This window comes from Myotis nattereri (genome assembly GCF_964212035.1).
Source record: "Myotis nattereri genome assembly, chromosome: 1".
In the NCBI taxonomy this organism is placed as follows: Eukaryota; Metazoa; Chordata; class Mammalia; order Chiroptera; family Vespertilionidae; genus Myotis; species Myotis nattereri.
In genome coordinates this window covers 187316024-187333327 of record NC_138075.1, presented here as the reverse complement: position 1 = coordinate 187333327, position 17304 = coordinate 187316024, and positions in this window count along the sequence as shown.

Sequence of the window (17304 nt, the reverse complement as noted above, 5' to 3'; positions counted from 1 at the left end):
GCTGGCAGCTGGCAGCCTCTAGGGATCCTACCAGTGCAAGAATTTTGTGCACTGGGCCTCTTGTATAGAGATGAAATTATCCTGGATGAAAGGAAATTGTTTCATAAATATTTGTTTTCCTTAAACATCCATGAGTACCACATTTAGTGATATTTTGTATTTCTTTTAGATTTTTAGATCACTGCCAGGGTCCAGCCCCAGCGGTCCAGGGGTCCCCAAAGGTGTGGATGGAGTCAGCGAAGAATGAAGGACATGGAGACAGCATTCAGATGATCAGAATAATTGGGTTCTCTTTTATTGTCCTGTTACAGCTGTATTTATACTACTCGATTCTATAAGCATGCCTCTATAGTCACATCATGGTATGTTTTGGGTCCTCCTTTGACCTTCTACAGTTCCTTGTTTCATGTCCATAGTTTCTTATCTGACCTTTGCCAAAAATCTTATCTCTATCTAGCTCTGTGGATTTTTATCCTATCCATTCTATTCCAAAGGTTAGGGCTAGTTTGTTATCTCCATTCCAAGGTCACTACTCTACTGCTCTACTGTTAAGCTACAAGGAAGTAACTGAAAGAGATTATCCCAAGTAAAGGTTATGTCCTTTTAGCCTTGCTGGTGGTCTTCCTTGGGACTGCCCTGTGTCGGCAGGATTTCAGGGGCATAGGCTTTGGCGCTTTCTCTGGTGGGTAGACCCCTGGGGATGTGGGCCTAGCAAGTCCCAAATTTATTGCTAACAGTATTAGTCTAAGTTCCTCATAAGTGGTACACGGTATTTCTGTAACACTAGAGGGTTTTACTGATTTATTCCCTTCCTTAGTCCCGTTAATCCCTAACTCTAGAGAAACATCCCCACCTGGGGAAACAACCTTTCTCAGGGAGGTGGCCCTGGTTAGAACACATAGCGCTAAGAAGGGGAGCAAACCTATTAAGAACATTATGCCATATATGCCAGGTCCCTTGGAACATATGCTATGCAGATGTTTCTTCCCTGCAGCTACTGTGTCAAGCAACAAGGATGAACCGGCCTCCAGCAGATCACATAAATGTTCATTCCATTTCTCATAGCAGTACAATATCTTTATGTGCTGTATTGGAGAATTTCTTGCATTTTAAATTTTACTAGTATTGTGCTTCATCATTATATATTTATTGTTATTCTCTATATTTAATAACATTAATAATATCCAGTTATTTAAATGATTTAAAACAATTTTATTTAGCAGTTTGCTTTATTTTAATCTTGTTATTCAAAATAATTACTATGTATTGATCATAAATTTATAGGCCAACCAATCTATTTCAAGTCCGCGTTTTAAAACTTTAATGTGCATATGAATTATTTGAGGTCTTAGTACAATGCCGATACTATTAAATTTAGCAGATATGAAGGGGCCCTGAGATTCTACATTTGTGACAAACTCCTAACTGGCACCAACACTGTTAGACTATGGATGGTACTTAGTACAACAAGGGTTTAAAGATTCTAAATCATATATTCAAATCTTCTTAATTATGAGTGAGTTAACATATTTGCAAAGAGAAAAAAAAGAATTCAAAGGATCACAAACTCTCTTCAAATATAAAAAAGAAAGCTTTATAATTGACAAAAACTCAGGCCCCAATATTAACAACATATGAAAACATTTTTCAAATATCCTTTTAATTTCAGTGTAGATCTTTTCAATATAATCTAGGTTGAACATTTTATTTTGAGCCACAGTGCAATGATTCTTCTAACCTTCTGAGATTCTTATTAGAAAAAATAAAAATATATTTAAATAATTTGCTTATTTATTAATGTCTTTCTTCCCTCCTTCAAGACCATCTTCAATTATTTTTAAGAATGTATTGCACAGCTTTTAGAAAGTACTGAATATGTCTAAATTTATGGATTGCTTAGGGTACTTTATATATAAAGGTGAATGCAAAATAATGTTGAAATTGTTTTCTAATTTCTTCTTCTACCAATAATACATGATATTAAGCAATCCTTTTTAAGACTGCTACTTTTTCTGTGGCAAAAATACCACATATTAGGATTCTCATAAGTGGGAAAACTTTATGGTCCAGTGCAAAAGAATCTAGTGTTGTATAATCTGTTTGTAGATTGTCTTTCACAAACTTAAATAAACTTTTATGAATAATTGTATTTATAATTTTGCTTGAAAGGTCCTTTTCAAGAAATTGCATGAATTTTTACAATTCATGCTTTGGATTTTATTGAAAAACAGATAAAAGGCTGACTTCTAAGGGAGACAATAAATTAACAACTTCATTGCATTTTTTTTTTTAGTAAATCACTTTACAAGCATTATTACTAAGTTGCTCATCTGGTAGAATACTGGATCACAAGCCTTTTCACCCCTTCTGTCTCACTCCTCATCATCCACCAAAGGAACTTTCTCAGTATAAATTCTACATGTACAAGAATCCACACACCCATAAAAAAATATGGGAAAGTTTATTTTGGCTGAGGATTCTTAAGGGAAAATAGCATCAACATTGGAGTCAATGCCTTGGGAAGAGGCCCACTGGTTACAGAATCTTGTGACTATACAATGAAAGAGCATAATGCAGCTGGTTTCAATTTCCTTTGGAGGATATGGCCTGTTGGCCTGTTTTTGAAGAACTTTGAATTCCTTAAACAACTGATTAAACTTTAATGTGTAATGTATGTTTAGTTTCTAAAACCTCTTTCCTCTTGCTGTGTGTTTAATTATCTTCAAACAATTGACTGTAAAAATGGAAGAGCTACCACTCCCCTGGAAAAATTTTCTATTAGATCCTAACTTCAGATCCCACTGTTCCACAAAGTAGAATTAATTAAATTCAGCTCCTAATCTTACTTTTGGGAAATACTCAGCATGTTCTTATTTGCTTCTCTCTCATTTTAAGGTTTATCCTCACCTCTTAGATATCCTCACAATGCAGGAAAAATACATCAGTATCATTCCTCTTCTCCCTGAAGTCTTTAACAAGGTCAAGTCAGGCACACTAAAACACTAAAAGGAAAAACAAAGCAACTTAAATAATGGTTTCTATCCTGATTGTCTTGGTGTCTATTTTATTTGGAGGTTGTTGTTGTTTTTAACTTTTATTGTTCAGATTATTACAGATGTTTCTCTTTTATACCCCCATAGCTCCCCTCCACACAGTTCCCACCCCACCCCAGGCCTTCGCCCTCCCACTGTCCTTGTCCATAGGTGTAAGCTCTTTGTCCATTCTCTTCCTGCACCCCCACACCTCTTTTCCCCTGAAAATTGTCAGTCCACTCCCTTTCCATGCCCCTGATTCTATTACATTCACCAGTTTGTTCTGTTCATCAGATTTTTTATTCATTTGATTTTTAGATTCACTTGTTGATATATATGTATTTGTTGTCACTTTGTTGTTCATAATTTTTTATCTCAACCTTTTTCTTCTTCTTCCTCTTCTTAAAGAATACCCTTCAGCATTTCATATAATACTAATTTGGTGGTGATGAACTCCTTTAGCTTTTTCTTGCCTGTGAAGCTTTTTATCTGACTTTCAATTATAAATGATAGCTTTGCTGGGTAGAGTAATCTTGGTTGTAGGTTCTTGCTATTCATCACTTTGAATATTTTTTGCCACTCCCTTCTGGCTTGCATAGTTTCTGTTGAGAAATCAGCTGACGTTCATATGGGTACTCCCTTGTAGGTAACTAACTATTTTTCTTTTGCTGCTTTTAAGAGTCTCTCTTTGTCTTTTGCCCTTGGCATTTTAATTATGATGTGTCTTGGTGTGGCCCTCTTTGTATTCCTCTTGTGGGTTCTCTGTGCTTCCTGGACTAGTAAGTCTATTTTTTTCACCAGGTATGGGAAGTTTTCTGTCATTATTTCTTCAAATAAGTTTTCAATATCTTGCTCTTTCTCTTCTTCTGGCACCCCCATAATTCAGATGTTGGTATGCTTGAAGTTGTCCCAGAGGCTCCTTACACTACCTTCATATTTTTTTATTCTTTTTCTTTTTTGCTTTTCTGGTTGGGTGTTCTTTGCTTCCTCGTATTTTAATTCTTTGACTTGATTCTTGGGATCCTCTAGCCTACTGTTGAATCTCTGTATATTATTCTTTATTTCAGTCAGTGTATGCTTAATTTCTGACTGGTCCTTTCCCATTATTTTTGGCATTCTCACTAAGAACCTTGAAAGTCTCACTAGTGTCTCAGAGGTTTCTAGAAGATTCTTGAGTAACCTTATAACTGTGGTTTTGAAATCTGTACCCAGTATTTTGCTTTCATCCATTTCTTTCATTTGTGACATGTTACTTTATCTCCACATTTTGGCTGTTTCCCTGTGTTTGTTTCTATGTATTGTGTAGCTGCTAAGTCTCCTTGAGTTGATAGAGTGGCCTTGTGTGGTAAGTGTCCTATAGGGCCAGTGGCTCAACCTCCCCAGTCACCTGAGGTGGATACTCTTGGTGCACCCCTTTGTGGGCTATGTGCACAGTCTTATTGTAGTTAAGCCTTGATTGCTGTTGGTATCACTGGGAGGAATTGACTTCCATGCCAATTGGCTGTGAGGACCAGCTGTGTCCATAATGGAAGAGCTGCTGTGCAGGAGACAACCTTATGGGGCAGGACTTGCTTCAGTGGGGCTTTGGTGCTCACTGAGTCTGTTCCTTGAGTGTGTCTCTTATGGATGTGAAGAGTTGTACTCTGGTATAGTCTCACACTGACCACTGGGTGCCCTGGCTCTTGGAACTCCAAGGAGGTGCAAAGTCAGCCATTGCCTGGGGCCACCCACCAGGAGCTAAAGAGAGATCTGCAGATTCCTCCTCTTTGTATCATGTTTGAAAGAGCCCCAATGAAGCCCAGCTGTGTAGCAAGGCAGGCTGCTGCTGCTGCTGCCTGATAGGTCTTAGGCTGTGAAAGGACAGGCCATTCATATGCAAAAGCCACTGCTTATAGCTTGGGTGGGGTTGTAAATTGGTTGGGGCAGGGTCTCAGGGAATTACCAGGATGGAGCAAGCAGCAATGGCTGCCAGTCAGCCCTGCACCAGAGAGGTCTCAGCGTCCCCATACAGGAGCAATGATCACTGTGAGTACCTCTGAGAGAAAGCCGCCCTCGCATTCCTGTCCCAACGCCAGACTGTCCAGTTTCTCTCCATATGTGCCTGGGTCTCTAGAGTCTCTCCCAGAACTGGAGTTCAGAGCAATGAGGAGCTTGTATCTCCTGATTAAAACAGTGGCACACCCAGGTGCCAGCCTCTTCTGCACCTCTGCACCTCCAACCAGTCTCAATGCGCTTTCTTCACCTCTCTAGTTGTGGAACTTCCACTCAGCCAGCTTTCCCGCGGTTCTGGATAATAGTTGTTATGCCTTTTAGTTGTAATTTTGATGTGGTTGTGAAAGGCAGCAAGTATAGGTGTTTACCTATGTTGCCATCTTGGTTCTCTTCTATTTTATTTAGAGTTTTGATAAGAATACTTAAGTAATATTTTACAAACAACTTCATGTTTAACAAATAATGTTTGATATGTTCAAAATCCTGTTGTTGGCCAGATGGTGGATGTTTTGGATTGGAAAAAGTTGGCTCTAATTAAAAACAACAAAGTCACAAGTGACCAAGTCACCTATGCCTGATATCTTCTTTAAAAATTATAAAAGGCAAATGAAAAATCTTGTATCTTTACTATAATTTTTATTGATTTTGTTTATATGTATGATCTGTTTGATATCTTTGTTTATAGATGCAAACTATACTACTACAACTATTAAGATATTTAATAATTTAATAAACAATTAAATAGTAGTGTAATTAGTGAAAGTGAAGTTCTTGGGGTGCCACAAGGAAAAGAATTTCCTGAGGTCCCCACAGGAGGACGAAGTTTTATGAAAAGCTTTATTGATTATGTAAAATTAAGGTAGTTCCCCTCCAAGGTCCCCTCTCTCTCCCTCTCTCCAAGGAAGAAGTCCAATCATGTCTTCAGCAGGATCAGAATTCAGGCCACTTCCCAGAATTCCTGTTCCATTGTAAAGTCTACACCAGTCCATCATCTTGCTAGCTTATCTTGTGTTCCCAGCTACAGTTCATTGGATGTGGGGTTCACACAGCCATGGACCATACATCTGCTTAAGGCCACATGTCTATGGAGATTAAACAGGTGAGCACACGGGAAAGTACTGGTCACAGAGCAAGAGGGAGCAAGAGTACACAAAAGAGGGAATTCTTTGGGTGTTTTAATTTCCAAGATTTCGAGGACTGAGGACTTGCATTGAGTCCACCCCTAGACAATCCATTGCTCTCCAAGCTAGACTGACAGGCAAGTACCTTTCCTATGTCACCCTAACTGAGCATGCACCCATTTCCCCCTTTGTTTGATCCCTTCCCCCAGTTATCTGTAGGGAATGAACCAGTGGTTCCCTGGGGAGCTTGAAACTGTAGTTTCCTGGTGAAGCTGCCCAGGTGAACATGCTTATAAAGTCTGGCCTCCCCTTTGCTCTTCTCCTATTAATATTAGTAACAATAATGATCACAATAGCATAGCCTTTAAATACATTTAATAAGCAATGTAATACTTTACAGAAAATAAACATGAAAGTAGATGGTTTTGCCAGAGAGAGCTATTAAATATTCTAAAAAATTGATGTCTTTAATTTGTTGTTGTTAAAAGTGATATTCTCTTTAAGTCCAGTAGGAGGAGGTAAAACCTAAGGAATTTTAAAGAAAGCAGCAGGGAAGAAACATCCAAAGTTAAGCAGAAACCCAGAGTTTAAGATTACTTTTCTCTCCAAACACCTTTGTGGAAAATATTCCAAGTATTATAGAAGTTCAAAGTTTTGCTTTTTAGGTTAGGTGTTTTCTGACCATTCTGAATGAAAACATTTGAATTTTCTGCCTGGGGAAGAATTGTTGTGGCCAAGCATATGTGAGATCAATGGACTAAGAGAAACTACACAGTACCACTTCTCTTCCCTTCTCTGTCTCTCACACACATACACACACAACTCACAACCTGGGGAGAATTAATCCCCTCTCTGCCCTACAGATGTGAGAAGGAACCATGGATCTATTTTAATTTTGCTCCTTTTCTTTTCAGAAAGAAAGTATCACCTTTGAGCGTTAGGTGGCATCAAAGAACAATATAATATGCTCAGATGAAAACATGCAAAGTAAAGGAGAAAACTAAATAGGTTCTGCAATAAACTATCCTTGTTCAATTAGGCAGGCAGATACTATGTGCCTGCATTAAAATAATATTAAACAGAGTTTTAAAAATTTCCTGAAAGATAACCTGACAATTATTAAAAATCTTAACAAAATACTTGTTATAAATTCTACAATTAAATATATAACTTTATTATATGAATTATTTTATCTTTGCTAAAACATAAGAATTCCCAGTGTTATCATCAATATATTAGGTCTCGGACATTTAAGGTCATTAATAAATTTAGGTGTTAGACATCAAAACACACAAATAAATTTGTTGTCTACCTCATGTCCTCATTTGTTCTATGTCAAGGCTATGGAGTAGGGATCAATAGACAATTCAATAAAAAACTCTCAATTTATGGCCAAGTGTATTTCAAGTACTACAGGTTGTTGATGATACAGTTATGTCTATCTTTGCCCTCAAAGAATTCACAATTGAGAGAGGGGTGACAGCAATGTAAATAGAAAATTAAAATACAGTGCTGATAAAAATACAATATCCATCAGTGCAGGGCTTGTGTTCAAGTAACCTTCATGAATTTAATGGCCCAAAAGTGCAAGAATAGTGATGCTGCTATTTCAGATGTGCCAAAGAGAAGCCACTAAGTGTTCCATTAACTGGAAAGGTAAGTACAGTACATTAAGATATATTGAGAGGGGAGGGTGGAGAGGAAGGGAGCACCCTCACTTAACTTTTATTACATTATATTGTTATAATTGTATTTTTATCAGCTATTGTTATTAATCTCTTAATCTTTTACTGTGCCTAATTTATAAATTAAACTTTATCATAGGTATGTATACATAAAAAGAGGGACACTTGTTCTATTGAAAAGGGAGAGAAAGAGCGAAGGAAATTGTAGAGGAATGAATTTGCAGATTTGCTGGCAGGAGTAGTGAGGGCGGATTTGTGTCAAGTGGAGAGCATTGAAGTAATGGAGTGGAACGTAGGAAATATATTCCTTTCTGTGAGAAACATTCACGAGCCAGTTAAGTCTGGAGCACAGAAATACACCATGGCATCAATGTGCATGCCTTTGTGGTTTTCTTCTGTAGGGGTCAATAGTCCAGTATTGGAATAGATAACCCAGGCCAGGGGTGTCTATGGTGAAACTGTTCTATTCTGTGCTGTTCAATTCAGCAGCCACCAGTTACACACGGCTTTTAGCACTTGAAATGTGGCTAGTGTAATTAAATTTTCAATATCAATTTATTTTAATCACTTAACATTTAACTTTAAATAACCACACGTGGCTGGAGGCTACTTCATTACACAGCGCAGACTGAGAATTGCGATTTTGCAATTCAGCTTGGAGACACTAGCTAGGAAACATGTACCTCCAGGTGAAATCCTGATTTCAAATAGAGTATTAGAGTGCATTCATTTAAGAAGCTGATAGTAAAGAAAACTTATATTTAACATGGAATTATAATGCATGGAGCAGCAGTCTTTAAGTTGATAGGTACATCCTTGGGGGCTCACGAAAACATTTCAAGTGCTATGAGACACAGGTTAATTAAGGAATCAGCCCTGGCTGGTGCAGCTCAGTTGGTTGGAATATAGTCCCATACATGGAAAGGTTGCAGGTTCAATCGCTAGTCAGGGTGCATACAAAAGGCAACTGTTCAATATTTCTCTCTCACATCAATGTTTCCCTCTCTTTTCCTCTTCCTTTCTCTCTAAAAAATCAATAAAAATATATCCTTAGGTGAGGCTTTTTTTTAAAAAAAAGGGCAATCGATCCATGTTTCTTACATCAGCGTCACTCTCTCTTTTTCTCTCTCCTTTCCCCTCTCTCTAAAATCAGTGAGTATGCCCTGTCTGTGGGTGAAGATTTAAAAAAAAAATCAATTTACAGATACTCAGCTTTCAAACATTCTCTTCTCTAAACTGTTGTACTGAGAACACGTGATAGACGTACCATGTTGCTCTTCTTTTCTCATCTACTCTTCCACAGTAAGAGTCTCATCAATTAAAGGTAAATAAAGGCATACCCCTACTCAATCCAAATCTAACCATGGTACAGTTCTCTAAATTGGAAAAAAACAACAACAACAACAAACTTTGGAGTGCAAACAAAGGATTAATTCAAGCTACAGGTGTGGACAAAACCTCCTTTAACCAAGCACCAGGAAAATTACCATCCTTATAATTGTTGTTATTTTGCTCAATTATGTAAAAACTAGAGGTCTGGTACACAAAATTCATGCGCCACCAGGGTGTCCCTCAGCCCAGCCTGCACCCTCTCTATTCTGGGATCCCTCTCACAATCCAGGACTGCTGGCTCCCAACCACTTGCCTGCCTGCCTGCCTGCCTAATTGCCCCTAAACGCTTCTGCCTGCCAGCCTGATCACCTCCTAACCACTCCCCTGCCAGCCCTATTGACCCAACTGCCCACCCTTGCCAGCCTGGTCACCCCCAACTGCTCTCCCCTGCTGGCCATCTTGTGGTGGCCATCTTGTGACCTCATGGGGATGGCTATATTTGACCACATAGGGGCAGCCAACTTGTGTGAGGGCATGAAAGTCAATTTGCATATTACTTCTTTATTATATAGGATAACTCAAATTATTGGTATATCTTAATACCTAGAAAAGCATTTAGTAGTTTAAAAAATACTAGATTTCAATATAGAAATATATTTCTATCATACTCTAGAAAAAGTATAAAACAAATGGTGTGTTCTTATACAGAAAAGTATATTTTATCAAGATAAAAATATTGAAAAACCAACCAAAGCAGAAGAGATTTTTTCTAAATTGATTAACCTTTCCTCAGAGAATTTCACAGAAACTGGAAAGAGAAATGGAAACTTAAAAGTAACAAAAGGTAATATCCTTCCTTTAGGTAAATTTTCATATTTATACAATGAGATGAAGTAAATACTTTAGAGACTTTCTCAAAATAAGATTCCATAGACTAATTAAAGTGTACTTTTGTAATTTAATATTCTTCATTGGAAATTCTTCCTTTTGTTTTTTTTAAATATATTTTTATTGATTTCAGAAAGGAAGGGAAAGGAAGAGAGAGATAGAAACATCAATGATGAGAGAGAATCATTGACTGGCTGCTTCCTGCATGCCCCCAACTGGGGATCAAGCCAGCAACCTGGATATGTGTCCTGACCTGACTGGGAGTTAAATTGGGATCTCCTGGTTCGTAGGTCGATGCTCAACCACTGAGTCACAACAGCTGGGCAGAAATTCTTCCTTTCAGATAATTCAACCCTTCTTGATTGCTTAAATGTACATATTTTTTTCTGTCACTCTTCTTCATAACTACTTTGGTCTTATGGAATCAATCTGTCCTAAAAACATACATGACCAATAAATAATTATTTTTAGTTGTCTCAGAGTTTGAGCCCTCTGAGATTTCAACAGAATGCTTCCTGCTCAGTAACGTGATCTGTGGTTTCCTAAGGTCCATTTTCCTTCGTCCTATGGCCATCCTTGTCAACAGATAATTTTCTTAGAGCCATTATTTGTTCTCTCATATTTCACAGGAAATATCACATATTAAACAGCACAGGTTTTGAATAAGTGAATCTTAATTACAAAAGAAATATACAGAATAAATGATTTGAATATGACACTTTACATATCATTTAAAACTATGTGTTTTATCCTATTTCATAACACAACAATCTGATATAAGGCAAGTTGAGATCTGAAGCCATAAGACCACATCCCACACTGAGGTAAGTAAGCTTAATTTTAAGGTTAATTGGGAAATAGGAAGAATAATGTTAGTGACAGTATCATTGGAACATATCCCCAAACGTCTTCTTAAACTTCTCTTTTTATATACATATAATTAAATGGTAACAAGACAAGAAGAAATTGTGTAATGAGGAAATGTTATGCCTCTACAATAGAATGTTTATTTGAAAGATAGTTATTTGATCTAAGTTAAAAAAATATATGGCAAAAAAAAAACATGCTTCCTTACTATCTTGACACTGCTTCTAAACCTTATTTATTACACAAAAATTATATTGGTGTTTATAATTTACCTTCAATCATTAAGTACATTAAGAAGGATTAAAATATTTTGCAAACATCATTTTAGACTGCTCGTTTGAAGCTTAAGATTCAAAAGATTTTTAGAATTTCAGATAGTACTTCCTCAGGAATACATGCTAAAGATATTAAGAGAATAACAAGAATGTAGATTAGCTGTTAAATTGGAATCTATGTACTTAAACCAATGTGTGAATCTTCAATATCTCAAAGCAAAAGAAAAGTGTTCTTCCAGAACATTGCCTTTTTTAAAATCAGTAAAGTTAAATCAAGGCATACAGTTTTATTCTGACACTTAAGTTCATTGTAAATAGACATTTAAGTTCACTGTAAAGATAAAAAATGCGCCGAAGCCGGTTTGGCTCAGTGGATAGAGCGTCAGCCTGCGGACTGAAGGGTCCCGGGTTCGGTTCCGGTCAAGGGCATGTACCTGGGTTGTGGGCACTTCCCCAGTGGGGGATGTGCAGGAGGCAGCTGATCGATGTTTCTCTCTCATCGATGTTTCTAACTCTCTATCTCTCTCTCTCTTCCTCTCTGTAAAAAATCAATAAAATATATTTAAAAAAAAAAAAAAGATAAAAAATGCATTATGGGTCAAAATCACTCTTCTCATGTTATATATATTTTGTTCCTGTTATATTAGCTTTATTTTCAATGTAGTTTGTAGTATTAGTTTCCTTTTATTGGTATTGCATGTACTATCTATTCTATCCAATAAATGAGTTATGATAAAAAAAGAGAATTATTCGGATCTACTGTATTATATGTAGGCATTTGCTATAATACAGATGATTTGGAGAGAAGTTGCCATTCTGCCTTATTGAAGACTATAATATACAGGTTGAATCACAAAATGTCAGGTTGAAGAGGAATTATAAAGGACTTCTAGATCAATCTTTTGTATGCCTGGTATGCTTCCTCAACATCTCCTCTGAGAGATAACTCAACTAGGTTTGAACACATTATTGGAGGGATATTATCTCAACATTAAAAGTTTATTTAATTGAATCAAAAATAAAATCTATACTTTTATATATTTAAAATACATCATAACATTACAAGATATTCAATTATATATTCTCAATTTTTTAAACATTGAGCACCTACTGGGAGTAAGAAAATCAAAGGATAAAAAAGTTTGAGGATTTTTAAGTAAAATTCAGTAAAAATGAATCTCAAGTTAGAACCAGGTTCTAATTATATCACAGAAACTCTCTTTTATTATGTGCTACTTTATACTTTTCTTCAGAACTACCTTTGTTCACCCTTTCCCAACTGTGATACAATGAGGATTATAATACATTTCATAGGAAACACATTTAGTTCTTTGAAATCATATTTAGAGCATGTGATAAATGGAATTTTAAAAACAAATCTAGTGTGATGATAGATTTATTTTCTTAACTTTTAAATCATTTAATGTGATGTTTTACATGTCATATTTGTTAACGTCTATCTCTTATATATGTATTCATTCAGCAATTATGTACTGCCAGTTATGTTAGGTGTGTGCAGTTCCTCCCTATCAAGAACTTTAGGCCCTGGAAAAAAATAAGTGACCAATGTAGTGAGATAAGTGTTGAGATAAGAAAAGGCACATGGGTTTGAGAATCCAGAGGTGAGTCACCTGACAAGCATTAGGGATCGTGAAAGGTTTATGTGTTTGGGCAAGAGAGAGACATTTTTATATTTAAGCTTCAGAAACATCATTGAAACTGCAGTATGAAAAAGTAAAGTCCAATAGGAGGTTATACCAACAGATGGAGAGAGATGGAGTTGGTGTGAAGTTTATTGAAGGGAATGGAGAAGAGGTTGATTTGCAAATGACTAAAAGGGTAGATTTGATGGAACTTGTATTTAATTAAAGGTAGGGATTACTGAGAAGTGACAAATCAAAGATGACATCTTGGCCTAAACCCCTGGTTACTGACATTTTTTCTTAAGAATAGTATTATAAAGGCTACAGTCTTGCTAACCCAACTGATTAAAAAAAAAAATCTGCCTTATTTTCTGCCTTAAATTCCCATTTATTTAACCTGCATATCATGTTATATTAAGATGTAATTCCTCTTCTTTAAAATAAGTAACTTAATGTTTGACAGGCTAGGTCCCAGGACACCTCAAACTCGTATGTTTTTCAGCAGTTACATGGGAATTCAGAGGAAGCAAGAGGGATGCTATTCATTTCTAAGAAGAAGTGTAGAGAAATTAACAAACCAAATGACTACAGTATGCTTTTGACCAGTGCAGTTGTGATGGCTCTGAGAAAAAAGAAAAGTTGCTATTGCAAATACAGTCATTATTTGTCATAGTAGTGTTAGCACCGAGGCTGAATATCTGGGCCAAATCCTGGCTCTGCAACTTTCTTTCCTGCCGTGGACAAATGGTTTAACCTCTCTTATACTCAGGCTCCACACCTGTGAAATAGAGGTAATTTTATAGGATGTGTGTAGAGATTAAAAGGCGTAATTTATAAAAAGTATTTGGAATTTCATTCAATAAACATTCATGTTTATTATAAAAAAAACAATCTAATGCTTTTTGGGGGGTGCATGGAAGAGCATACGAAATAATTATAAAAATCTTGGAGATTTTCTTAATAAAATTTCTGATGGAATTTATATATATGCAAAAGGAAAGTGATGAATACCAGTATAATGTCCATGTTTATATAGACCATAAATATGTCATAAATATTATACACAGATGTACATTATATACATATATGTAAATATATACATACAGGTACAAATAAGTCTAAATTACTTGAATCTAAAGCCTAATACTGACAGTATTATAGAGAGATAACATTTACCTCCTCAACATAACTCCATAAATATATATGTACCTACCCATGTAACTGTCTACTAAGTTTTGTTCTTAATTATACTCTGTTCATCAAGCTTTCTTGGTATTCTAACTGGAAATATATTCCCTATCTCCTATACCAGTGATGGCAAACCTATGACACGCGTGTCAGAGGTGACACACGAACTCATTTTTTTGGTTGATTTTTCTTTGTTAAATGGCATTTAAATATATAAAGTAAATATGAAAAATATAAGTCTTTGTTTTACTATAGTTGCAAATATTAAAAAATTTCTATATGTGACACGGCACCATAGTTAAGTTAGGGTTTTTCAAAATTCTGGCACACCGAGCTCAAAAGGTTTGCCATCACTGTCCTATAGAGTGGCACTATCTCTTAGAATGCTAATCTTTTTCTACTCTTATTACAGGTAATATTGTGCTTATTTATCTCCATTTATATACTCCATTTATATACCTAGTCTAAAGATAAGGCCTATATTTTAAAGTGTCTTTTTATAATCTGTATCATCTAGTATAATATTTTGCACACTCTAGATTATTAATAAATATTTTTGAATAGATGAGTAAATGACACTTTATGGTTGGGTTTAGTGCATCCCCACCTAGGGCCAGGCAGTTAACACCAAAGGAAATGAAGTAGGCTAAGTGTACATTAAAAGGATCTGGTGGTAAGTGTGTGAAATGAAGGTGCAAACCTTGTCTAAAGCACATACTCACAGCTCAGCTCTGCCAATACAGCCCTATGGGAGTACAAACCCAGTCTTAAGTTAACTGATTTATCAAGAGAAGCTAGAATCCCTGAATAATATAAGAAAATTTTTAAATGTTGCCAACATTTGAATGTCTCGGCCAAATAAAATATTTAGCTTTGGGACACCAGTTAGCCATCTCAGATACTATAAAGTACATTGAGTAAACCAGACACTCTAAAGTTTAACTTCCCTATTTCTCTTTCTTCTCTAAGACTCCTACTCCTGGTGATTTTTTTTATTATTAATTTAATTATCTCACTTATTTAATTCCATTCTACTCATATTTTGGGGTTTGGTCCCAAAGCACAAGCAAGCCTATTTAGGAATGTCATCACCATTTATCTATTCACAAAACCAAATACCTGGTATACTAACAGGTGGTCATGGAAGGGAAACTTGAGAATGAATGCTCAAGGGATCAAGGAAGATTTTGGATTATTGATTAAAGTGGGAGATAAAGCACAGTACATATTTCATCTGGTTAGTAAAGTGATAGGGTAGATTTCAATTCCATGAGCCCCATGATGAGATCAGGACAAAAAAATACATTTTTAGATGGAATAACTAAGTTCCAAAGCAAAAACTTGGTGAAACTGATTTCTGATTGAAATTATCAGGAACCTCAATAACTGCTGTTTTTATGTCAGCCATTTACTGGTTAGGCATTTACTAGTTAAGGATGATCTACGGTTGCTAATTACAAATTTCCATTATATTTACCAACTGTATTTGTTTTATGAATATTACAGTTAGATTTTAGTTTTAGAATTACACTTTTGAAATGGAAGTGACTGTTTTTCTCATTATCTTAATTAATTCATGTCCAACTATATATATAAAAGCCTAAGCATCCATCCAACCATTTGACCCCCTGACCGGTAACATGGTGAGCAATGACCACCAGGGGGCAGACACTCAATACAGGAGCTGCCGAGCTGCGGTGACTTGGCAGCTGTGGTTCTCAGGTGATGCACCCGGAACCAGAGAGGAGGCAGCCTGATTCTGGGGTGCGTCAAGAACCGCCCTCTCACAATCCAGGACCCCTTTGGGGGATTTCAGAGAGCCAGTTTCAGCCCAATCCCCACAGGTCAGGCTGAAGGACCCCACCAGTGCACGAATCTGTGCACCAGGCCTCTAGTCTACACTAATAAAAGACAAAGATGCTAATTCACCGTACCTTCGTTACACCCACCAGCCAATCAGAAGAGTATGCAAATTAACCCAAAAAAAGATGGCCATTAAATTTGCATACTGCAGGCAGGGCGGACAGCGCAATCAGCTGCCCACCCCGCCGCCGTCTGGGCAACACGATCCACTGCCCCGCCCCACCTCCAGCCGCCACCTGGGCCTGCCCTCTGCGAACTGAGGAGGTGGGGCAGGCACCGCAGGATTGGGCCTGCCATCTGCCACCCGGGGAGCGGGCCTAAGCCAGCAGGTTGTTATCTCCCGAGGGGTCCCAGACTGTGAGAGGGCACAGGTCGGGCTGAGGGACACTCCCCTCCTCCCCCCACCCCTGCGCCAGTGCACAAATTTCTGTGCACCTGGCCTCTAGTATAAAAGGACATAACATTATTATTAATTTTCTATTATGATAACTATTTTCATGTGCCCCTATTTCTTTGTCATATGTTAAATCATTACATATAATTTCTTTCTTAGCTTAGTTTGGCCTCAAGTCCTGAGAAAGATAAGTATTAATAAAACTTGCCAAATTATATTCTTAAATGTAAGAGCTTGTTTAACAATATTAGTGGATTAGTAGTAGAATTGAATTCTATTAAGATATGTGATTTGATTAGATAATTTATAGTTATTTTCTCTCCAATATTTTGAGATTCAAAATGTAAAGAACACATGTGAAGTATTTACAGTTTTCATTTACATGAAAAGATAGATACTTTATATTTTAGGTCCAAAGAATAGTTTGTTCTTTTTCGTGTAAACATTTAATTTTGGCTGAAGAAAGATACTGACACTGGAGACCTTGTGTCCCTGAAATATGGCTAGCAAAGAATTTCCTGGTTCCAAGTCTACGTTTAAATAATTGCCAGGGAGTTCAGAATATTTCTAGGAAGTTCATTGTCTTCCTCTTCCATGTACTTTATCTGTGACATCTTAATTTCCCAATGCATCATTTTAACTGTTTTTATTATTTCAAATTATGATGAATTATGCCAAGAACATAAACCATTTCATCACCATTTATCTTTGTTTCAATATTTTTTTAAAACTCACATAATTTTATAAAGAACTATCCATATACTTAACATGTTTAGAGATCATTAAGCAATTAATGTACCCCTGAATTGTGCACATCAAAAAACTAATTTTAATCAATGTAGGTAGCAGAAGTCAGAAAGACTTCTTAAAATAAGATAGCCCCATAAAGTATAGCATATCTGTGTAATGCATAACCTTTATAGAAAATCTATTTATTGGCTAAATACTATGAGTCAGGCACTTTTTTTGTTTTGTTCTGGTTTTAAATTTTTAACGTTGAAAGTGCTACATATGTTCCCTTCCC